Raw genomic sequence first — 25,657 nt, 5'->3', positions numbered from 1 at the left:
CTGGCAGACTGATTATTTACTGATGTGATATTTTGGCAATTTGGTCTTGGTGGAATTACATAGGCCAAAATGAGTTCTCTGCAAAATGAAGTACATCCATGTGAACAGTATTCTCCATGTACTGCATCAACACAAAAGCCTCTGTGTGCGTGTTATTCACAAACATTTGGTGTGTGCCACCCAGTACACTTACAATTGTCCACTGTAGAAGAGCTGCTGACATCAGCCACCATGCACTCACATGTATACACCCCTCAGACCTATCAGGCATGTGGCACATGCAGTAACTGTTATACAGACCTGTGACATGTGTTCAGCTGTACCCAGCATATGACACAGTCAAGGTGTCACCACAGTGCCACACCCCTTGTAGGAAACAACAGACCAACATCCTGCTGACACAGACACCTACAACATAAGCTGAATACATTATGGAGACCGCAATCAGTCAATGTTAATAACAGCTATAATGAATCATGGCTGGACAGCTACACACCCTGACATGTAAGCATTGAACATTCCAGCTGACAACATGTTAAACAGCATTACATTCCTAAACTTTAGTACATTCACCTTGTGCATCAGAACTATGTTAGCATGTCCCTCCATCGATTGTATGGATGACAGGGATGTGGCACAGGTATCATCTTATGCACAGGGTGTGGTATGGGTTTGCCAGAGGCCTAGGCTGAGCCATTTGGTTGACATCATGTGTGTGGGTTAGGGGGTTCTTTATTAAATGGTCTGTGCAGACAAGAAGTGCGTGTAGGTATGGAGATGCCCTAGCTGTGTTGGTGATGTGTATGTCTATGTATGCAGACAGTTCTGCCATGTGGCTGCCCTATACAGAGGTATGTTGGACAGCTGTGGACTGTACATGGCAGGGTGTACAGCTCACTCTGTCCGGCCATGGACATTGGAACTGCACCTGCCAGTTATCGCATGGACACCACCAGGCAGAAGCAAATATATGGTAAGTTATAGAAACCCACTAATATAAATGACTACAGCATGTGGGTGCTGTCCCTTTACCTTGCCTGTATGGAAGACATCCTTTATGTGTGGGGACAGCAGTGTTACAGATAGCAGGTAGGAATACCTCTTACAACAAGACTTGTGGACACAGGCCAACTACATGTTTGTATAAGGTTCCAGACCTAGAGACAGAATGTGAATATTGCTGTTATATGCTTTGAATACTGCTAGTTTTACAGGGTTTGTGTGTACATGCTAGCTTTGCATGGAATGCAGTCTGTCTGCATAGCTCTCAACTGTGGAGCTATCCACATGATGCCCAGAGGTTTGGCTGTTATGTTTTGTCTGTTCCCCACACAGGTGTTGTCTTTGCCAAATCAGTGACATTCTCTCTGTTGATTGCTAACAGTACATGGCAACATTCTTTTGTGTTTCGGATGTCATATTCCTCAGAAAGGGTATGTTGCAACCAGTCCTGTAACACCAGCAACTTTCACAGTGTATAATAGCAATATTTCAAATATGGCCCTGTGTTTTGGCCTCTGTTCTCCACTTATATATCAGGCTTTGTTCAGATGTCATGCAGTAAGAGGTTGATAGTTGCGGTCTATCATTATTTAGCGCTAACATTCCTGTTATTATTCTAGTGATGTTGTGGACTCCCACACAAGTTGTGGGGTAGGGGCCATATATAGGAGGGCTACAGCTGGACAACATGTGTAAACTTGTGTAGTCAAGACATCAGTGTATAGAGAACGCTGTTATATGCCCTTATGAAACATTTTATGGGGGTGGGGTATTAAATGTTTTTAACCTAGGCTGTTACAACATGTGAGGGATATCAGTAGTAAGAAACTCTAAGGTATATGGCTGTACATTTTCATATGTTTTACCATGGGAACAGTGGTGGGCTAGAGCTTACTGTCTTACACACAGTTCTGTTTGTCAGTGTGGTAGTGACATTTTAAGTTAAGCATTGCTATGTAACAGATACATTTACATTGTGACAACTGACACTTATACCCCAGGGGTTGAGTACAAAGTGTAATTGGAGGCTTTTGAACTGAATCTGTAATTATAAGTGTTGATTGATTCCGGTCTTCAAGGCAAGTGCATATTTACTGTTGTACTACTTGAAGGCCTTAGTCAAAAGAGCAAAGTGTGTTATTTTTTGCAGATTACTGTATCATATGTTTTCTTTGATAGTTGTATTAATCAGTTATTTCGTATTTCAAACATCTAAATGCTATAAGAAATGGCATAAACAACTTAAATAGTACACAAATAAGCATTTATATTTATGTAAAAGGTGTGGTGTTATATCCTTTGCATTGAGTGTGGGTATATGTTTTAATGCAATAATTCTCATTTCTAGGAAAGAATCAGACTCTGACCATTTGATAAGGAGGCAATTGTAGGAATACTGGCTGTTTAATATTTTGTGCACTCTCTATATATACTCTTTATATATATCCATAAGTATTTATATATTTATATATGTGTATAATGTGCATGTGTGTGTGTGTGTGTGTGTGTGTGTGTGTCTGTGTGTGTGTGTGTGTGTGTGTGTGTGTGTGTGTGTGTGTGTGTGTGTGTGTGTGTGTGTGTGTGTGTGTGTGTGTGTGTGTGTGTGTGTTTGTGTATGTATATATATATATATATATATATATATATATATGTGTGTGTGTGTGTGTGTGTGTGTGTGTGTGTGTGTGTGTGTGTTTGTGTATATATATATATATATATATATATATATATATATATATATATATATATATATATAATTTGAATGTCTAGTGCTTCCACATTGTACATTCCCTATGGTAGACTGACTGTTCTGCATGATATGTTAGAGAAATCATCCCAACACCTTACAGCTCAGATGGGTTATTGGTTAACTGCTGTGAGTATGGTGTACAGGGTCCTGCATTCAAAACTGGCAAAGGCTGTTTATTTTGTTGCTGGGTAGACCTCAAATGTAGTTGTTTCAATGACAGAGACAAATTATACTAGCTTGTTTAAATCTTGTTTTCTTACTACTTTTTCACTTGACACCTACTCTATTAAGAAAACCCTAGAAAAGAACTGGAAACTGCTAACACATGAAACAGATTTGAGAACCATTTTGGGGAACAAACCCACTTGTGTTTTCCGTAAAGAGCAGAACATGAAATCCCTATTAGAACATCAGGATAAACACATAAGGCAGGTTACATGCACAAATGTGATTCATGTAAGTTTTGCCCCTACATACCAGGGGGAAATTAAATCACTATAAATGGCATGAAACTAAGGATTAAGGGCAAATTCAACTGTGATTCTGACAAGGTAGCTTACTGTGCCCTCTGTCAGTTTTGCCCATATTTTTACATTGGAAAAACAGAGTGGAAACTTAAAAGTAGAATAGGCGAGCACCTTTGAAACATTAGGACCATTGTGTAGTCAATGCCCTGGCAAAACACATTAATCAGTACACTGACCACAAATTCAAGTTTGTTGTGCTGGACACCATAGCCCCTTCCTTAAGAGGAGGAGCCTGGCCTTACCTTGTAGGAAAAGCCAAATTATTTTGGCAGATCAAGATAGATTCCACACACTGGCCAGGCTTAAATGACCACTTATCTATATCTAGCCTTTTGAAGCTTAAGGCGCTAAATAGATAAGACATCCCTTTGTTCCCATATGTGGATGTTTATTACTTTATAGCAATTCATGTGACCATGAACCTAAAATGATTTTTTATTACATTTGTTTACCGGGAAATTCCGACAACACAGGTCTTTTTTCAGTGGAGGCCCGGGGAGAAAATCTCCACAGAATAACATGGTAGATGGTAAACAATAACAATCAAGGTATGACTACAGTAGAGGTGATCATGACATGGAGAAATACAGGAGCATATTAGGTACAATTGAGTAGTAAGCTCTAGTTACAAACATTGAGAAATAAGAAGTAAAACACAGAGCTACAAATTTTCTAAAACAGTAACTAGATAAGAATAATAATAGACTAAAAGATTAGCTAAATCCTGGAAGGATTAACAAACAGTGAGTAATCTTCAGTTCAGTTTTATACTGATAGAGGGGATACTCTATCTAAATCTGGGAAAGGAGAGAAGGGTTGGGGGGGGGGGTTATTAGTCATGGTTTGGACAAGGACAAAGCCAGTGAGAATTTAGGTGAGATTTAAGTATAGTCTTGAAAAGACTGCAGGAAGGAAGGGTAGTTATGGTAGTGGGAAGGTTGTTCCAGAGTTTGTATATAGCACAGGAAAATAGTGCTTCACCTGCTGAGTTTTTGGCTTTGGTGACCTGGAGTAGAGTTTTGTTGCAGGAGCGTAGGAGTTTGGAAGAGTGGTAGGGTTGGAGAATTGTATGGAGCGATGGGATTTGGAGAGGGTAGTTTACTAGTTTATGAGCAAAAGTGAGTTGAGTTTGGTGTAGGAGATGAGGGAGTTCAAGCCAGTCAAGGCCTCTAAGGGAGACACAGTGGTGGCTGTAGTAAGAGGCACCAGTGGCAAATTTTGCGATTTTATTATAGCAGGCTTTGAGTTGGTGTAGGTCTGACTGCCTAAAATTTGTAAGTATTTGGGATGTGTAGGGCAGGGTGGAGATTAGTTGAGAATTGGCGACAGAGATTCTTGCTGGTTTGGTGAGGTATTGGCAGCTTCTATATAAGGCACCCAGTTTTTTGTGAACTTTTTTTATTGTTAGAGATATGTGGGTGTCAAAGTTGAGATTATTGTCTATCTGTACGCCAAGTAGTTTTGTTTGGACTGTTGGTGAAATTGAGGTATTATCCTTGGCTTGAATAGTGAAATGTGGGGTGCTTGGGGTAGATTTGGAGGATTGGAAGATGAGGAGTTTGGTTTTATTTGGATTGAGGAGAAGCTGGGCATTAGATAGCCAGCTTTTAACTGAAGAGAAAGCTTCTTGGGTGATCTGTTGGAGTTTTGTTAGAGTTAGGGCTGAGCAGATGAGGGTGGAATCATCTGCATACTGTATGAGGAGGGCATGTTTAGTGGCAGTGTGAAGGTTGTTGGTGAAAAGGGAGAAAAGTACGGGGCCAAGAATGGAGCCTTGGGGAACCCCGAGAGTAACAGGGAGATGAGTGGATAGATTGTTGTCTCAGATGACTGATTGCTGGCGGCCTTGTAGACAGCTGTGGAACCTGTTTGTGGCTGGTGTGAAAAAAGAGAGGTCAGATAGAGCAGAGAGTAGTAGATTGTGTGAGACAATGTCAAAGGCTTTAGATAGATCTAGAAATACAGCAGAGGAGAGGAGACCATTGTTTTTGTGCTGGAGGGCAGTGTTGGTGAAGGAGAGGAGAGCAGTTGTCATGCTGTGGTGTGGTCTGAAACCATGCTGGGTATTGGAGAAGAGGTCTGAAACCATGCTGGGTATTGGAGAGGAGGTCTGAAACCATGCTGGGTATTGGAGAGAAGGGTATTGTTAAGGAGGAATTTGGAGACCTGTGAGTTGATGCATTTATCGAGTATCTTGGAGAGGGGGGAGAGGAAGGCAATGGGGTGGTAGTTGGAGAGGTCAGTGTAGGAGCCACCTTTGTGGAGGGGAATGATGTGTGATATTTTCCATAGCGTGGGTACATAGGATTCAGATATGGATTGTTTGATTAATATGGAAATAGGATAAGCTAGGACATCAGCTGCTATCTTTAGGTATTCAGCAAGGAGGTAGTCGTCTGCTAGTTCTGTGGGTTTTAGTTTTGTCAGGAGTCTTTTTATGTAGGAGGTGGGTACTGTGGAGAGAAAGAAGGTAGAGAAGGGTGGTTTTGGGTTGGGTGAGGGAGAATTAGTGTACGGGAGTGTTTTTTGTTAGGGATAGCACGGATTCTGTGAAGTGTTTATTGAAGGAATTAGCAATGTTACTGGAGGAGAGAGGGGTGGTTGGTCTGTGGGGGTGCTTACTTTTCCTGGGCAGAGTATAGAATTAATTGTGGACCAGAATTGCTTGGGATTGTTTTGGGAGGAGTTTAGGGACATCTGATAGAAAAGGGTTTGTCTGCTTTTACTTGCATTTTGACCTTGTTACATAGTTCAAGGAAAAGTAGCCTATCTGAGGGGTTTTTAGTTATGCACCAACATTCCCATGTTTTATCCCTGGTTTTCATAAGGCTTCTGGTGGGTTTTTGTAGCAAGGGAGAGGTCTTAGTTCTGATTCTGGTGCTTCTCAAGGGGGCATGAGAGTTAAAGATGTTGAGGAAGGTACTGTTAAAGAAATGGACTGCTTACTCTAGGTTGAGGTATTTTAGAGTTGACTGGTTTACATTCTGGAGGGAGGAGTTGAAGGAGATGGGGTTAAAATATGCTTTGTTGCAATTAAGTCTGTGGGTAATGGGTTTGCAATCATTAATGTGATTTATTTAGTAGGAAGGTTGGGGAATGGTCACTGAGGGAGTCAGATAAACAGCCTACTAGGTAGGTGTGAGGGGCTTTGTTAACTAAGACCCAGTCAAGAATGGTGTGGTTATTGGGATTTTTATTGATCCTAGTGGGAGGTTGTATTAGCTGAGAGGAACCATGGAGATTTAGGTGGAGGGCTGCGTGGTTGCTATTGCAGGACAGCCAATTGATGTTTAAGTCCCCGAGGATGATAGTTTCTTAGGGTAGGGAGAGTTTGGCCTAGTCTAGTAGGTTTTCAAGGAGAGGTATATTTTGGCCTGGTGGGAAATAGCACCCTATAATGTTGATTTTTTTTAGGGTTTAATTTGAGGGTGGTATAATGTATTTCTTCCTTGTCAAACTGGGGAGCTGATTTGGTGAGAATATGGATATTGAGATGGTGTTTGTACAACAGTGCCACACCTCCTCCTTTTCTGGATAGTCTGTCTTTAAGGAGGATGTTGTATCCAGGTGGGAGTATCTCCTCAATTTTGATGTGAGGTTTGAGCAACGATTCAGTTAGGATAAGGATGTCAGGGGAGTAGAGGCTTATGTAGGCATGGAGGCCTTAGATTTTATTACAGATGCTTCTGATGTTAAGAGACATAATGAGGAGGTCATTTGGATTTTTGTTTCTTCTGATTTGGGTGATGGGGGAGTTGCTTGGAAGGGGGTTTATGTAGATATTGGTGATTGTGATGCCAGGGTTGGGGTGCACATCTCCACTGAGAGCAAGTTTAGAGAGAGTGTTGAGAATATGTTTTGTATATGCAGAAACAAAATTGTTGTATTTTATGGAAATTTTGTGTTCAAATGTGGTGGGGGGTTGGTAATTGAGTAGTTGTACTGGAAAGAGGTAGTTTGTGGTTGTGGTAATGAAATTATATGGTGGGTGTTTGAGGGGAGTTATTTATTTATTTATTTAGTTATTTATTTGCTTTTGTTAACCAGGAAAGTCCACTGGGCTGAAATGAGCCCATTTTCAGTGGCGGCCCGGGAAGAAAAGCTCCAAAAAATATATATATACATAATTAAGAGATCATTTAGAGAGTTAATTACAGCATTTAACAATATACAAGAGTAATAACAGCATTTACCAATATACAATAGAATAATATAGGAGTCAGAAGTGACACAGTAACATAGGCAATGTATAGAAACATTTATGGAAGACTCTGGTGCTTGGCAGGTATTCAGTAGATCAGACAGTTAATGATAATCTGCACTTACACCGTGTGAGGCAGGGTGAGGCACACTGTGCTGTGATTAAGGGTGAGTACTACCATGTGAGGCAGTGTGAGGCACACTGTGCTGTGATTAAGGGTGAGTACTACCATGTGAGGCAGGGTGAGGCACGCTGTGCTGTGATTAAGGGTGAGTACTACCATGTGAGGCAGGGTGAGGCACACTGTGCTGTGATTAGGGGTGAGTACTACCATGTGAGGCATACTGTGCTGTGATTAAGGGTAAGTACTACCATGTGAGGCTGGGTGAGGCACACTGTGCTGTGATTAAGGGTGAGTACTACCATGTGAGGCAGGGTGAGGCACACTGTGCTGTGATTAAGGGTGAGTACTACCATGTGAGGCAGGGTGAGGCACACTGTGCTGTTATTGAGGGTGAGTACTACCATGTGAGGCACACTGTGCTGTGATTAAGGGTGAGTACTACCATGTGGGGCAGGGTGAGGCACACTGTGCTGTGATTAAGGGTGAGTACTACCATGTGAGGCAGGGTGAGGCACACTGTGCTGTGATTAAGGGTGAGTACTACCATGTGAGGCAGGGTGAGGCATGCTGTGCTGTGATTAAGGGTGAGTACTACCATGTGAGGCAGGGTGAGGCACACTGTGCTGTGATTAGGGGTGAGTACTACCATGTGAGGCAGGGTGAGGCACACTGTGCTGTTATTAAGGGTGAGTACTACCATATCAGGCAGGGTGAGGCACACTGTGCTGTGATTAGGGGTGAGTACTACCATGTGAGGCAGGGTAAGGCACACTGTGCTGTGATTAAGGGTGACTACTACCATGTCAGGCAGGGTGAGGCACACTGTGCTGAGCAGGTATTGAATAGATCAGACAGATAATGATAATCTGCACTTACACCGTGTGAGGCAGGGTGAGGCACGCTGTGCTGTGATTGAGGGTGAGTACTACCATGTGAGGCAGGGTGAGGCACACTGTGCTGTGATTAAGGGTGAGTACTACCATGTGAGGCACACTGTACTGTGATTAAGGGTAAGTACTACATGTGAGGCAGGGTGAGGCACGCTGTGCTGTGATTAAGGGTGAGTACTACCATGTGAGGCAGGGTGAGGCACACTGTGCTGTCATTGAGGGTGAGTACTACCATGTGAGGCACACTGTGCTTTGATTAAGGGTGAGTACTACCATGTGAGGCAGGGTGAGTCACACTGTACTGTGATTAAGGGTGAGTACTACCATGTGAGGCAGGGTGAGGCACGCTGTGCTGTGATTAAGGGTGAGTACTACCATGTGAGGCAGGGTGAGGCACGCTGTGCTGCGATTAAGGGTGAGTACTACCATGTCAGGCAGGGTGAGGCACACTGTGCTGTGATTAAGGGTGAGTACTACCATGTCAGGCAGGGTGAGGCACACTGTGCTGTGATTAAGGGTGAGTACTACCATGTCAGGCAGGGTGAGGCACACTGTGCTGTGATTAGGGGTGAGTACTACCATGTGAGGTAGGGAAAGGCACACTGTGCTGTGATTAAGGGTGAGTACTACCATGTGAGGCAGGGTGAGGCACGCTGTGCTGTGATTAAGGGTGAGTACTGCCATGTGAGGCAGGGTGAGGCACACTGTGCTGTAATTAAGGGTGAGTACTACCATGTGAGGCAGGGTGAGGCACACTGTGCTGTGATTAAGGGTGAGTACTACCATGTGAGGCAGGGTGAGGCACGCTGTGCTGTGATTAAGGGTGAGTACTACCATGTGAGGCAGGGTGAGGCACACTGTGCTGTGATTAAGGGTGAGTACTACCATGTGAGGCAGTGTGAGGCACACTGTGCTGTGATTAAGGGTGAGTACTACCATGTGAGGCAGGGTGAGGCACGCTGTGCTGTGATTAAGGGTGAGTACTACCATGTGAGGCAGGGTGAGGCACACTGTGCTGTGATTAGGGGTGAGTACTACCATGTGAGGCATACTGTGCTGTGATTAAGGGTAAGTACTACCATGTGAGGCTGGGTGAGGCACACTGTGCTGTGATTAAGGGTGAGTACTACCATGTGAGGCAGGGTGAGGCACACTGTGCTGTGATTAAGGGTGAGTACTACCATGTGAGGCAGGGTGAGGCACACTGTGCTGTTATTGAGGGTGAGTACTACCATGTGAGGCACACTGTGCTGTGATTAAGGGTGAGTACTACCATGTGGGGCAGGGTGAGGCACACTGTGCTGTGATTAAGGGTGAGTACTACCATGTGAGGCAGGGTGAGGCACACTGTGCTGTGATTAAGGGTGAGTACTACCATGTGAGGCAGGGTGAGGCATGCTGTGCTGTGATTAAGGGTGAGTACTACCATGTGAGGCAGGGTGAGGCACACTGTGCTGTGATTAGGGGTGAGTACTACCATGTGAGGCAGGGTGAGGCACACTGTGCTGTTATTAAGGGTGAGTACTACCATATCAGGCAGGGTGAGGCACACTGTGCTGTGATTAGGGGTGAGTACTACCATGTGAGGCAGGGTAAGGCACACTGTGCTGTGATTAAGGGTGACTACTACCATGTCAGGCAGGGTGAGGCACACTGTGCTGAGCAGGTATTTAATAGATCAGACAGATAATGATAATCTGCACTTACACCGTGTGAGGCAGGGTGAGGCACGCTGTGCTGTGATTGAGGGTGAGTACTACCATGTGAGGCAGGGTGAGGCACACTGTGCTGTGATTAAGGGTGAGTACTACCATGTGAGGCACACTGTACTGTGATTAAGGGTAAGTACTACATGTGAGGCAGGGTGAGGCACGCTGTGCTGTGATTAAGGGTGAGTACTACCATGTGAGGCAGGGTGAGGCACACTGTGCTGTTATTGAGGGTGAGTACTACCATGTGAGGCACACTGTGCTTTGATTAAGGGTGAGTACTACCATGTGAGGCAGGGTGAGTCACACTGTACTGTGATTAAGGGTGAGTACTACCATGTGAGGCAGGGTGAGGCACGCTGTGCTGTGATTAAGGGTGAGTACTACCATGTGAGGCAGGGTGAGGCACGCTGTGCTGCGATTAAGGGTGAGTACTACCATGTCAGGCAGGGTGAGGCACACTGTGCTGTGATTAAATGTGAGTACTACCATGTCAGTCAGGGTGAGGCACACTGTGCTGTGATTAAGGGTGAGTACTACCATGTCAGGCAGGGTGAGGCACACTGTGCTGTGATTAGGGGTGAGTACTACCATGTGAGGTAGGGAAAGGCACACTGTGCTGTGATTAAGGGTGAGTACTACCATGTGAGGCAGGGTGAGGCACGCTGTGCTGTGATTAAGGGTGAGTACTGCCATGTGAGGCAGGGTGAGGCACACTGTGCTGTAATTAAGGGTGAGTACTACCATGTGAGGCAGGGTGAGGCACACTGTGCTGTGATTAAGGGTGAGTACTACCATGTGAGGCAGGGTGAGGCACGCTGTGCTGTGATTAAGGGTGAGTACTACCATGTGAGGCAGGGTGAGGCACACTGTGCTGTGATTAGGGGTGAGTACTACCATGTGAGGCATGCTGTGCTGTGATTAAGGGTGAGTACTGCCATGTGAGGCAGGGTAAGGCACGCTGTGCTGTGATTAAGGGTGAATACTACCATGTGAGGCAGGGTGAGGCACACTGTGCTGTGATTAAGGGTGAGTACTACCATGTGGGGCAAGGTGAGGCACACTGCGCTATGATTAGGGGTGAGTACTACCATGTGAGGCAGGGTGAGGCACACTGCGCTGTGATTAGGGGTGAGTACTACCATGTGAGGCAGGGTGAGGCACACTGCGCTGTGATTAAGGGTGAGTACTACCATGTGAGGCAGGGTGAGCCACACTGCGCTGTGATTAAGGGTGAGTACTACCATGTGAGGCAGGGTGAGGCACGCTGTGCTGTGATTAAGGGTGAGTGCATAATAGGGAGAGTGAAGAAGAGTGTGGGTATCCGAGAGATGAGTCAGGTTAGTAATCAAGTGACTGAGGAATTGGGGATGGTGCAAGGGCATAGCCAATGAGAGGAGAAGATGTTGGTAGAGTGATTTTTTTGAATGACGGGGCATTATTTATAATCCATAGAAAAGGTGGAAGGGCATTCCAGAGTTTAGCTACAGTGAAAGAGTAAAGGTATTGGCCTACAGGGCGTTTAGGTCTCTTAGATTATGTGAGAGTGCAGTGGAAATGGTTGGGGGTTATGACTGTAGCTGTTTGGTAGGATGTAAACTAGGGTAGAATAGTGCAGGTGAGGATTACAACAATATTACCTAGTGACATGATTGCTTTGGGTTAGGATGTGAGATTAAGCAGGTAGGTAGGGTAGGTGGGTAATAACCAAGTTATTATATACACAATGATTACAGTGCAACCAAAAATTGTAAAATTAATACCATATTACATCAAAAAGCATGACAATCAGTTTCTATCAGCCGATAGACTATACAATATAGTGATATGATCCGTATTGGTCCCAGGTAATCACCACATATATGTCCCTTATTTAGATTATATATAAACAAAATTAAATAAAGAGGAGTATGTGCTAATCAAAAATATGATAAGGACACCTAATGTAAACTACAATATAATAACAAAATGTCTGGCCCAATTGTATAACTCAAAAACCCATGCCCCAACTCACCATCAAGATGGAACCAAGAAGTAGGCCTGCCTATTACTATCCCTAGATGTTAAGAACAATTTAACACATACAATAATTATAAAAATCAAAAAAGAATGAAATATATAGCACAGATAGTCCTAGTCACACAAATCTAAATCAAAAAGGCAACAAATATTGTAATCTCAATATAACATAAACTCACTAGTAAATAGGGCAAGTTACCCCCATAGATATTGTTGACAATAGTGAAAAATAGATGTATGAAGTCATTGCCTTGAACAAATACAACTATGCTCTTTTAAGTAACAATTACAAAACTTGCATAAATGTATGAATAGCAAAATCACATTAATCAGACCCAACCAAACAAATAAAAAAATAAAACGTATTCACTTGGTCTGACCTTTCACAAAGGGATGCCTAACCCCCCAGGGGTATTGATAATGTGGGCCACTACGGAATAAACCTTAAGTATGACATTCCTGAACAATGTTAAATACACAATCAACACAAGGTATTGTGAGCAACATTCGTTCCCCCTAGAATGATAAACAATATGGAAAAAAATTGTCCAAAATGTGTCCTTATTGAAATGAAAAATATTCAGCGATATAAAAGACTGACCCAAAAACATCTGTAAAGGACAATCAAATATAACAAATTAGTTGTAATAAACATCAAATTGAAGAACACCAGTTGTATGATTTATAAATTATCCCCTTTGATAAACAGTAGAAACACACAAAGCCTGAGACTACCTACGTGGTTAGTCCAAAAAGGAAAAGATGGCCGTTATACAACGTGAGCCTATAATCATACAGGCAATGTCACAAAATTCACAAAAAATGTAGCCCAGCACACATTCCCTGATTCCCAAACCAAAGGATATCCATGTCGAAAGTTTAGATAGAAAACTATATTAGGAACCAACAGGATGACGTACGTTCATTTGCAAACCTGGGATATTGGATCCAGTATCAAACTATAGTTTTAAGCAGCACCTAGCTGCAAGAGTTATAAATCATCCCCTTGCAAAAACACACACAGTCCTTTTTGATGGCTCCGTATTAATTCTACTGGACAGAATTTTAACATACTGCGCTTACAGACAGGGTAGGCTAGCAAGCAATTTAAATAGTTTAACAGCAAGACGTACTTTGAAAAGCAGATGCAACACATATGGAGTTGAGAGGCTTCCTGTGATAAATTAATCAGTCATCTATTTATAATTTTTTCCACATCAAGTAGTAATTCTCTGATTGCTGTTTCTTATCACTTGGATAACTCAGCTCTTGCTTTCCTCATGAACGCATAGGATTTCTCAGTTGCACGAACCGTGACTATTGCAGGCCGAGCTCAGCACTTGAAACTAAGGTTTTCCCAAGTAGTAATTAAACTGTTGAAGTAAAACTCTCAAGCTTCAGCATTCACACATGCACCCTGTGCAAAGCTACCTTAAGCATTTTGGCAGTTTAAAACTTTAGCCATTACTGCAAATGTTGTTGCGTTACCGCACCACTGATATTTGCCAATCCTATTTTCTAACAGGCAATACATTATCAGATTTTTCTCAGATATCATTAAATGGTTCAGTAACTAATACTACCTAATTAACATACTTTTTCAGGTGCATTAAAACAGGAATCTTTCTACTTCAGCTTCTTTTAAATCAGGCAGTCATCACAGCTTTTCCCCAGTCATATTCAATAACAGACAGTCTGTGTGCATAGCTATTGTGGACATCTGGAACAGATAGAATACAGGGTGTAATTAACTTAGAATACATGCATACATGTGTTTACATCTAGATCCACAGACCTGAACATAGTGCATTTAGTGCAGTTTTAGTTTATTTTTCATTTTTAGTCTTGCCCATTTCAGTATGACGACACACTTAAAGATGTGAAAGTATACTAGTTAGAATTCAATGGGAACGATAAATGTTGACACATTTTTTAATTTGAAATGACTTTTTCATAGGAACTAGTATGTTCTGAGTGCTTAACTTTATGCCCTTTGAAGCACCAGTTTAATTGTATGTATATATTTATGAAACATTTAATATGTTCTAATATGCCTTTATTATATGTTTTTAAACATTATACTAGCAATTTAAGTTTGTACTGTGTAATAATATGTAACAGTTTTATATTTGGTATCTCGGACCATAGCCTTTGGTTATGAGCATGATTTCCCTTTAAGTGTGCCAAGAGGAAATGATGTAATATGTCTTGCTTTATTTAAATGCAGTTTTAGCTCTTTTTTAGCCTGTCTGATGAAGTTCCTGCGTTGTTTTAAACTTGGGATGAAAGCGCTTACAAGCTTTCACTGCTGTTTTGAATAAAACATTTGCCTGCAACTGGTGCGAGCCATCTTTTTGGATTTATTGGTTTGTTTACCTTTCTGACGTTTGTGGAGTGTGTTCTTTTGGGCTCACCAGATTAGCAGGTTGGATTAGGCTTGCTGCCTTTGCTTGGATTCTTTTTAAATGGAAAATATGAAGGAAATGTCTTCAACAAATGGCACTGCAGGTTCTTTTGGGGACTTAACAGCTTTAATTCAGAGGCTAATGGACCACATGGATCGTTTAGAGCATTCTGCTCTTTCACAGTTAACTGTTTACCCTGTGCCGAGCATTTTGGCTTCACCTGAGTTGCAGACGAGTCTGGTCGGCATGAGTAGACTGCAGCTTCAAAGGGCTTCAGGTTCTGGTTCACCACATACCAATTCACAGGTCAGTGGTTCTGTTTCTCAGAATAACATCGCCAACAGCAATATAGCCGCCAGTGGTGCAAATGGTGGCACAGACTGTTTATTTCAATGGCTGGATAATAAATACTTGTTAAGTGTGGATACAAGAGAGGATGACATGGACTGTTCTTTCTTTACCAACTTGTCACAATTTGGCAGAGTCCTGCTGAAAATAAAAAATTACAAATGGACAATAGTTATTTCAGAGAGTATATAAGGAAGAAAGTAGTGCCCAAAGGGCTACACATCTGGCAATACCCAATTGGGCTCACCTAATTCTTCCTTTCACAAAGACCTAATTAAGCTCTTTGATCACTTTGGGTTTGATTACATGAACATGGTAATCAAACATAATGATGAGCAAATCATCATTTTGGGTCAAGAAGCAGAAAAACTTGACAAAAAGATCACACAGGACCCCTTGTTTCCAACCAACCGGTTTGATTACACCCATATTTTTCGCTCCATTGAGGAGCAAATGAACACAATTAAAAGCAGGAAAATAAAAAAGATTGCAAGTGACGAAAAAGACTACAATTCCAGCTGTGCATACCCCCCACCCCCTCCCTCCCAGGAATGGACCTCTAAACACTGGACCACCAATAGTCAGGATTTAGATGTTAACTTTGGTGGCCAGGATTGACAGGATAACTTCAACAATAATGGTGACGAGTCATTTTTAGAGGAAGACCAACCCGCTCCGAGAAGATCAGAATGACTAAGGAACCAGAAAAATCAGAGAGCCTCATACCAAACGAGACAACAAATGGACAATTACCAGAAAGGGTACAATGGAAGGAACAGGGGACACTACAGGAGTGCATGGAAGGGGAGACGTGGGAGGAAATAACATCTGAACAAATTCCTTTCACAGAAATGGACACATGAATTTATGTTACCCCCTTATTAGTTCACTTGAACACAGAAGGGGACTTTAAGGTGTATAACTACACAGATGTGGACATTAATGTGATGCTATCTTAGGGCTTTACCTTCACCCCTAACAGGTCTGCTAATGTTGTGAATACCATTGTGGGTTTAAAACAATATGTTAGAAAACTTAATTTAAACTTGCTATTCCAAGGTGTGGATAACATCATACACCCATTGAAGGTTTCTAGCACTTGTAACCCTCCAGTTGTTCCCGCCCTTGATACGTTTGAATGTGTGTGTGAGCTGGATATCAGAACCCACTGTGTAAATGCTAATAGAAACAAAGTTAAAAATAATTTATGTGTTGACGAGATTATGGAACTTGACTATTTGTCTTCTAACACCAACCTTAGAGTAATGAAACCAGATAAAGGGGGTGGTGTTGTCCTTATGTGGAAGCATGACTATGTGAGAAAAATGAGAGAAATTTTGGATACACCTACATATACTCACAGTTCCTTAATTGAGTTGAATGGTGCTTACCATACGATTAGGGGTCACCTACAAAATCTAGTCATAGATGGCTTAATTAGCATGGAAGAACAATACTTATCTGCCAACTATCCAATTATCCCAACGATATTTGGTATTCCTAAGATCCACAAGGACATACACCAACCCTCTTTATGCCCCATTGTTGATGCTAGGGGTTCTATTACCCAACCATTGGCAAATTTTTTGGATTTGGAAATTAAGGGTATTTTAAAATCTGAACCCCTACTTTGCATTGACTCTTGGGACTTTTTGAAGAAAATCAATGCAGTACAGTTTAATGAGCATTACACATTTATCACAGTGGATGTTTGGGACCTTTATACTGTTATCTCACATGAGGTGGGAACACAATGGTTTTGTGAATACTTGACAGACAAAGGGATAAGTCAGGACAGAACCAACACATTCGAACAGTTAATGGACATAATTCTGAAAAATAATTTCATTTTATTTGATAAGAACTATTATGTCCAAAATGAAGGTGTGGCCATGGGTTCAGTGTGTGGGGGTATGTACGCCAACATTGTGATCTTACAATGGGAGAAAAAACATCTTGCTAAATCCCCATTTTTTACATTCTGTCACATGTACGCTCGTTTTCTGGACAACATTTTTATTCTTTGGGATGTTCCTAAACAGCAGATTGACTATTTTCTGGAATATATTAACAGTTCAACTTCTTTTTTAAGATTTTAAGATTTACACACACCAGCAGTGAGACACAAATAGCCTATTTAGATGTATTACTTAAAAAAGACATAGTCAACAAGAGATTCACATCTGAGTTCTATCGCAAAAGTACATATTCCAACAATTTCTTACACTTTACCAGCTGCCATCCTTTTATACAGAAAAGGGGTGTTCTAAAAGATCAATTTGTTAGAGCTGGCAGAATGACCTCGCTAAAAGGGGCCTTTTTAGATGAATGTGACAATTTGTGTAACATGTTTCTCAGAAGAGGTTATCCACAAAACCTAGTTGACGACATTAAAAATGAAGTCCTGGTCAACTGAGAGAGTGGCTACTTTACCCCCCTCCTAGACACAGAAGTGCCCGTAGTGACCATTCCATTCCTACTTCCATCATGAGTGTAATGATTGAATCTGCCTCAAATGTAGTTGTTTCAACAACAGAGATAAATGATACTAGTTTGTTTAAATCTTGTGTTCTTACTACCTTTTCATCTGACGCCTACTCTGTTAAGAACATCCTAGAAAAGAACTGGAAACTACTAACAAATGAAACAGATTTGAGAAAAGTTTTGGGGGACAAGCCCACTTGTGTTTTCCATAAAGGGCAGAACATGAAATCCCTATTAGAACACCAGGATAAACCACATAAGGCAGGTTACATGCACAAATGTGATTCATGTAAGTTTTGCCCCTACATACTTGAGGGAAATGAAACCACTATAAATGGCATGAAACTTAAGGATTAAGGGCAAATTCAACTATAATTCAGACAAGGTAGTTTACTGTGCCCTCTGTGAGTTTTGCGCATGTTTTTATATTGGCAAAATGGAGAAGAAACCTAAACGTAGACTATGCGAACACCTTTGAAACATTAGGGACCATTGTGTAGTCAATGCCCTGGAAAAACACATTAATCAATACACTGACCACAAATTCAAGTTTGTTATGTTGGACACCATAACCCCTTCAGTAAGAGGAGGAGCCTGGCCCTACCTGTTAGAAAAAGTCAAATTATTTTGGCAGATCAGGTTAGATTTGACACACTGGCCAGGCTTAAATGATCACTTATCTATATCTAGCTTCTTAAAGCTTAAGGCGCTAAATAGATAAGACATCCCTTTGTTCCCATATGTGGATGTTTATTACTTTATAACAATTCATGTGACTATGAACCTAGAATTAACTTAGAATACATGTGTACACGTTTACATCTAGATCCACTGGCCTGAACATATTTAGTGCAGTTTTATTTTAGTTTTCATTCTTAGTTTTGCCCATTTCAGTATGATGACACAATTAAGAGATGTGAAAGCATACTAGTTAGAACTGAATGGGTACAATAAATGTTGACAATGTTTTAATTTGCAGTGACTTTTTCATAGGAACTTGTATGTTCTGAGTGCTTAACTTTATGCCCTTTGAAGCACCAGTTTAATTGTATGTATATATTTATGCAACATTTAATATGTTCTAATATGCCTTTATTATATATCTTTAAACATTATACTAGCAATTTAAGTTTGTACTGTGTAATAATATGTAACAGTTTTACATTTGGTATCCAGGAACATAGCCTTTGGTTATGAGCATGATTTCCCTTTAAGTTTGCAAAGAAGAAATTATGTAATATGTCTTGCTTTATTTAAATGCAGTTATAGCTCTTTTTAGCTTGTCTGATGAAGTTCCTGCATTGTTTTAAACTTGGGACGAAAGTGCTTACAAGCTTTCACTGCTGTTTTGAATAAAACATTTGCCTGCAACTGGTGCAAGCCGTCTTTTTGGATTTATTGGTTTGTTTACCTTTCTGCCATTTGAGAAGGTGGCAACTGTAGGAATACTGGCTGTTTGATATTCTGTGCACTCTCTATATATACTATCTCTCTCTCTCTCTCTCTCTATATATATATATATATATATATATATATATATATATATATATATAGGGTCTACTTCATGATGTCAAAAGTCGACAATATCAAAGCTGATATTGTCGGCACCACAACATCGAACGTGCAGAACATCGTGCAGGTAAACAGAAATCTCCGTAGGGGGAGATTTCCATTTACCTCAATGTAGTGCGGTCTCAGAGTTTGAATATTTAAGTAGGGGGGGTGCAGGGGGGCTTGCCTCCCTGCCTAAGCTAGTTAATTTTTATTTTTGCTTGCTTTTTGTTTTTTAAGTGTTATTAGATGTTTTACTAAATCGATCGCTAGAGGCCGAGACGCTATATATATATATATATATATATATATATATATATATATATATATATGTATATGTGTGTGTGTGTGTGTGTATAATATATATATATATATATATATATATATATATATATATATATATATGTATATGTGTGTGTACATATATATATATATATATATATATATATATATATAATTTGAATGTTTAGTGCTTCCACATTGTACTTTCCCTATGGTAGACTGACTGTTCCACATGATATGTTAGAGAAATCATCCCAACACCTTACAGCTCAGATGGCTTATTGGTTAACTGCTGTGAATATGGTGTACAGGTTCAAAACTGACAAAGGCTGTTTATTTTGTTGCTGGGCAGACATAGTCAAAGTGATTAAGGCACTTTAAAGCAGCTGAGCATGGGTTTGCACGACGCTGAGGGAGCTAAAACACTGTTAAATGTACAGGTGCTTACTCTGTGTACATTTTGCTTAGTGATGCTTACCAATGCACAAACACACTTAGCATCTATATTTAAGCAAGTCATACACCAGCTAACCACAGCTGCACACTGCTAACCATTGCCCACTTTTCCTTTTCAGTAGATATCACACTAATGATAACTTTATTTCTGCAGCTCAGGTGGCATAATGGTAATTTGGAGTGGCTATGGTTTAGAGGGTCCTGGGTCCAAGACATGGCAGGGCGGATTATTTTGTTTCTGGGAAGAACAAGGGCTGTAGGATATATATGTGTGTGTGTGTGTGTGTGTGTTTGTGTGTGTGTGTGTGTGTGTGTGTGTGTGTACATATATGTTTATATATATATATATATATATATATATATATATATATATATATATATATATATATATGGGATCCGGGCACATGCTCGACTAGCATATGTCCGAATCACAAAACATCGAACACACATACACGAAAGCGTTTAACATCGACAAGCGCTTCCATGTATATGTGCCTGTTTCGTAGATTGGACTAAAGTGCGGGTAAGGGAAAATTACCTTTTCCCCACTGTAATGCTCTCTTGGAGTGAGAATAATAAAATAAGGGGTGTGTGGGGGGTGCAGGGGGGGTGAAGCCCCCCTGCAGAAATGTAGATTTTTTTTTTGAACTACACATACACGGAAGCACTTTTCGATGTTAAGCGCTTTCGTGTATGTGTGTTCGATGTTTTGTGATTCGGACATATGTTAGTGGAGCTTGAGTCCTAGATCCATATACATATATATATATATATAGATATAGATATATAGATATATCTATATATATATATATATATATATATATATATATATATATATATATATATATATATATATATAGATATAGAAATATATGTACATATATATATATATATATATAAAAAATATATATATATATATATATATATATATATATATATATATATATATATGTTATATCTATCTATCTATCTATATATATATATATATATGTGTGTGTGTGTGTGTGTGTGTGTGTGTGTGTGTGTGTGTGTGTGTTTAGCAGGGCCTATAAAAAAGTTTTACTTGTTTTGTTTTTAGTTTTTGATAGTTACTAGTCAATCAATTGCATTCTTTATGCTGCATTTTTAATATAAAGATGTACAAACATGCACATTTATCTATATCTGTGTAGTACACCTGATCAAATGGACACAATGTCAACAGGCAGGAGATCGACATTGAAATGTCGAATTAACTAATATAGACACATTCTGTGCATAATCCAGTGATTACCCCAGAGTGGACTAAACCAACTGCAAATGTTTTTGTAGGGCGCAAGCCCCAATACCCCCTGCTAATTATATATACTAACTCTGAGATCAGACAATCCCCAGAGAAAGGAACTATTCCCCTACCTGTGAATTGTCAATCTTTTACACCTGTTGACCATCTGTTTGTGTCAACCAAATGGTGTTGACAAAACAGGCTGTCAGCATCATGTCCATTTGATCAGGTCTCTTACACCCATCAGTATATATATAGATAGATATTTTGTATTACTTTATTGCCTTCTACTTTGTTTGTTGTGATTTGTTTCTTTTCACTGTGTTTTACTTGTATTCTGTTTTAATCGCATATCAAAACTAGGAAACAGACCACAGCTGTGTCTCTTGGGAGTCACACAGAAAACTCAGCTGTCTTTCTAGTTGCCTGCCTCTTATTTTAATTTTACCACATATCTCCTTCCCTCTCCCCTTTCATTGGCTGTTCTGAGTAAATACAAAATTAATCATTTTGTGAAATCATTCCCCTTCATCTATTTAGATTTATTCACTATCCCACTGTATTCCATTGAACCAGAATACAAAGTGCCCACCCCCTTTCAGTCTATCCTTCTCTTTTAAAATTACTCCCCCGGATTCACTAATCCTCCGTGTAAGACTTAATAAGTCTTACTCAGAGGCTGCAGTTGAACGGTTTGATGTCAGCGTGCCATGAATATTCATGAGGGCACGCTGACTCAACCGTAACTCTTACATGGACTGAGTAGAAAAGCAGGAAGCAGGGGGCATGTCTGACTGCCGAGCAGTCTAAATGTGCACACCCCTGCAAGGTTTTAAAAAGCATAATGTCAACACACAAGAGCGAGTTCACTCAAATGTACTTGCACCCAACACCACACTCCCTGACACTGTAAACCCCCATCACACTTATATAAAGTAAATAATTATAGTTTTTTTTTTAAATCCACAATATAGCTGCCCGTATTTGCGCATGTGTGCGCGGGTGTGCCCATTGCTTAGCTAGAGTTAGCAATTCTGACATGGAAGAGCATAAGAAAGAATGTTTATGCAACTCATACCAAATTGCAATGGCATAATGGTAGAGCGTATGCACAAAAAGAAGGCATTCACGGTTCGAGTCCCACCACTCCCCTTCTTATTTATGTTTTAAATCAGTATTCGAAATAATACCAGACATATATGATTAAAATTTTATTAAAAGCAGTGACATGGCCAATGTATCAGTGAACAAAATATATATTTTTAAAGGACCCAGATATATAATAGCCTGGTGTTAAGCAACGCTTTACACAGCTAAACAAAGGTGCCCATAGTTCAACAGTGCTTTACCCAGCTAAACAGAGTGCCCATAGTTTAATAGCGCTTTACCCAGCTAAACAGAGTTGCCCATAATTTAATAGTGCTTTACCCAGCGCAATGTGTTTGTGCAGATGTGCGCGCCGCGCCAACCAGGGCACCGTAGGGCATCGTGGAACAACGTAGAGCTAAGTTGCTTAAATGCAACCACACCCCCTAGCCTGTCTAGATAGTATTAAATTAAAAGAATGACCAGGTTCGAACCCAGAACCCTGTACATCATAATCAAAGTACAGAACACTAAGCCATGACAACATAGGCGAAGCAACCACTATTAACATTCATAAACTTATGAATGGTAGTTTAACCATTACTAAGCAGGTCTGCAGTCAGCCGAGAATTTTACAAAATGGCCAATCACAAAAAAGTGTGGGAAATGCTGCATATTTAAGCCCCATAGGTGGGAATACTCACCATAACTGATTGTAGCTCACATTTGCAGTCAGAATGGCAGGTGCAGGAGAGGGTTCACACTTCCCAGCGCAAAGATGGGGCATCGAGTAGTCCAAATACATGGTTTGGCTCCTTGTCCACCATCACGAGTCAAGACTCCTGCAGGGCCAGTTCCAAGGGACAGCGTACAAGGCAGAGGCTTGGAACCGGTTAGCTGGTGACCTCACCAGTGCTACAGGCATTCCTCGGACTGGTGAGCAGGTCCGTCACCATCATGCAGACCTGAAGAGACAAAAGCAGGACCACCTGAACCAGTGGATACAGGAGGCCCATGGGATGCAGAATGCCCCACAACTGAGTATGTAGTCATGGAATGCAGTATGTAAGAATTGATAATGGAGTATGCATAATGGATAGGTATGTCTCAATATCCCTTCATTTACTTTACAGCTGCAGGTGACCGTGCTACGAATCAGCAAGCCTATGCTGATAGGCTGCTAAGGCTGCGCCACCAGGCAGGTTAGTGATTATTCTGCATGTATTGTTATATAAAATATGGGAGAGAGCATGAAAGAAAGTGTTGTAGTCCAATAAAACAGCCATAGAATTGCCTGAATAAGTCCTCTGCATGTACTGTCAGATAAAAACATCAGAGAGGCAGAAAAAGAGTGTAGTAACCCATTAAGAAAGGTAACATATGTCTGGAATGATATCTCTGCAGGCACTGTCACATAACATAAGTGAGTGAGCCTGAAAAAAAATTGTTCTAACCTATTAATAAAGGTATAATATATCTTGAACATATCTGCCATAAACACAGTTAAAACAAATAAAGGAATGAGCCTGTGGAAAAGTGTGTAATGTCATTAATAAAGGTCTAAAACCCGGAGTGTGTCTGTGTCACAGAGTCCGAAATGTTGTTGTACCCTTGCATTATACAAACAGTACTGTTTGAAAATGTGCTGGCAACCCAGAGTTATGCAGTCCCATATAAAGTGGGTGATGGAAGTGCTAGTAGCTGTGAAACATATATACAGTCCACAATAGTCAGTTACTGGCTGGCATGAATAAATAAACCTGGCCCACGTGTAGCATGTAATTATTCACCAGAAATGTGAGTGTGTGTCAAGAAATGCAGGGTTCTGTACAAATCGAAGTGAAAATGTCATGTGAAAACATCCCAGATATGTAGATAAAGAAATAGAAATGCAAACAAGAAATATGTAGCAGTAACATCTGCATCCTGGACAGTTAGTATGTCAGATATAGGTCAGGCATATATTGAACTAGCCAAACCCATGACACAACCTAATGTATGGTGGCAAGTGTAATAATACAGGTAGGGGATATACACTTGCAGTCACTGGGAATGTAGTGTAGACTAAATGGTCATTATAAGATGTTAACCGAGGTTCTTTCTACCGCCTACCGTATGTGCATAAGCCATGCAATTCCACACCTCAATGGGTATGTGTAATCTTAAATATTTGTTGGGACATATGTCCTATTGTTTTATAAATATTTGCATTGCTATTGATGCATGTGCCCTGTTCAAACACCACATTCATGGTGGCCTGTTGCTAGCAAACATCCATGCATGCTGTTGGAATATCCACTGTCATTCAATATATGCATGTGTTATGCTTGCTGTTCAACTGTTGGAACCTTGGTGTGTTGGGTTAATGGGAATATTACTGCATGCTGTTACAACTAATCTGAAATGCTGTTGTTTATGTTGTAATTAAACACACCTAATCACAGAACGTATGGGAAGGACGGTCCCAGCGGACCCACCTGTCCCTCCTCAGTTGGCAAGTGCACCTGGCACCAGCAGCTCTGGTGCCCAGCCCAGGCTCCCCTCCTCCATTGGTCCTGTGCCACCTTCGGGTGGAAGCGCTGCAGGAGATGGAGCTCATGCCCCCGTGCAAGCGTGGATGGAGGAGGGCCACCTGTCACCCTTGCTAGGGTCCAGGCTGTGGTGTGTAGGGAGATCCAGCATTCAGTCACTGATCCCCTACGCAGGCTCGAGGTGAGAGTGGCGTGTCTCTTGGGTGAGCCTGCCTGACCTACACAGCCCTCAGCACAGCTGCCCTCGGGGCTGTGAAGGTGCAGTGGTGACTGCTCTGGGTGGGGATCTCAGTTCCACTGTTACCATCTGTGGGCTCATGGGCTTGTGATTTCCAAACATCCTTCCCTGTCAATTGTGTTCACCCACCCCATGTGTCAAACTCCGCCTCTGTATGCATCTTGTTTGTCTTGTCTCTTCACCTCCCCAACCTACCTCCCCAAATATACCTACTTCCTCTACTTCACATTCCACTCTCACCTGAAAAAAAAATTAAAAAAAAGGGCAATCTGTTCCCACAAAAAATTATGCCCCATACATAGCTGCCCAATTTGCACACATGTCCGCTGGACATGTAAACTGATAATTCTAATTGGCAGTACAACATATTTTGTTGTCCTCACCCCTCTCTCAGGGGTGGAGTGTTTCAAATTCCACACCAAATTTCAAACATATGCACAGCTGTTGCTGGTAAAGAAATGGACAGCTATGGACCTTCCCTACACCCATCCTGCACATCCCGAGCTGGTTTCCCTACTGTCTTACCCTCTTTGTGCCCCCTTTTTCACCACTTTCCTATCTCCCCATTTTCTTTTCTTTAAAAGAAATTAGCTCGGGGGTTAGCAGGAGTAAGCACTTTTAAGCAGTAGTTAGCGAGGGTGCGCGAGTGTGAGCTTGTGTGCACTTAGCTAAGCATTGCTAAGCATCGCGCCAACCCATGCAAACCCGCTTACAACTGCTTAAAAGTGCCTTAGTCACTCTGTATGACAAGGCCCTTGTACTGCTCAGCAGCAAAATAAAATACCCTTTC

The sequence above is a fragment of the Protopterus annectens genome, chromosome 4.part0 (assembly GCF_019279795.1).
Source record: "Protopterus annectens isolate FY-2018-M chromosome 4.part0, PAN1.0, whole genome shotgun sequence".
NCBI lineage: Eukaryota > Metazoa > Chordata > Ceratodontiformes > Protopteridae > Protopterus > Protopterus annectens.
Note: the sequence above shows the minus strand (reverse complement) of the source record.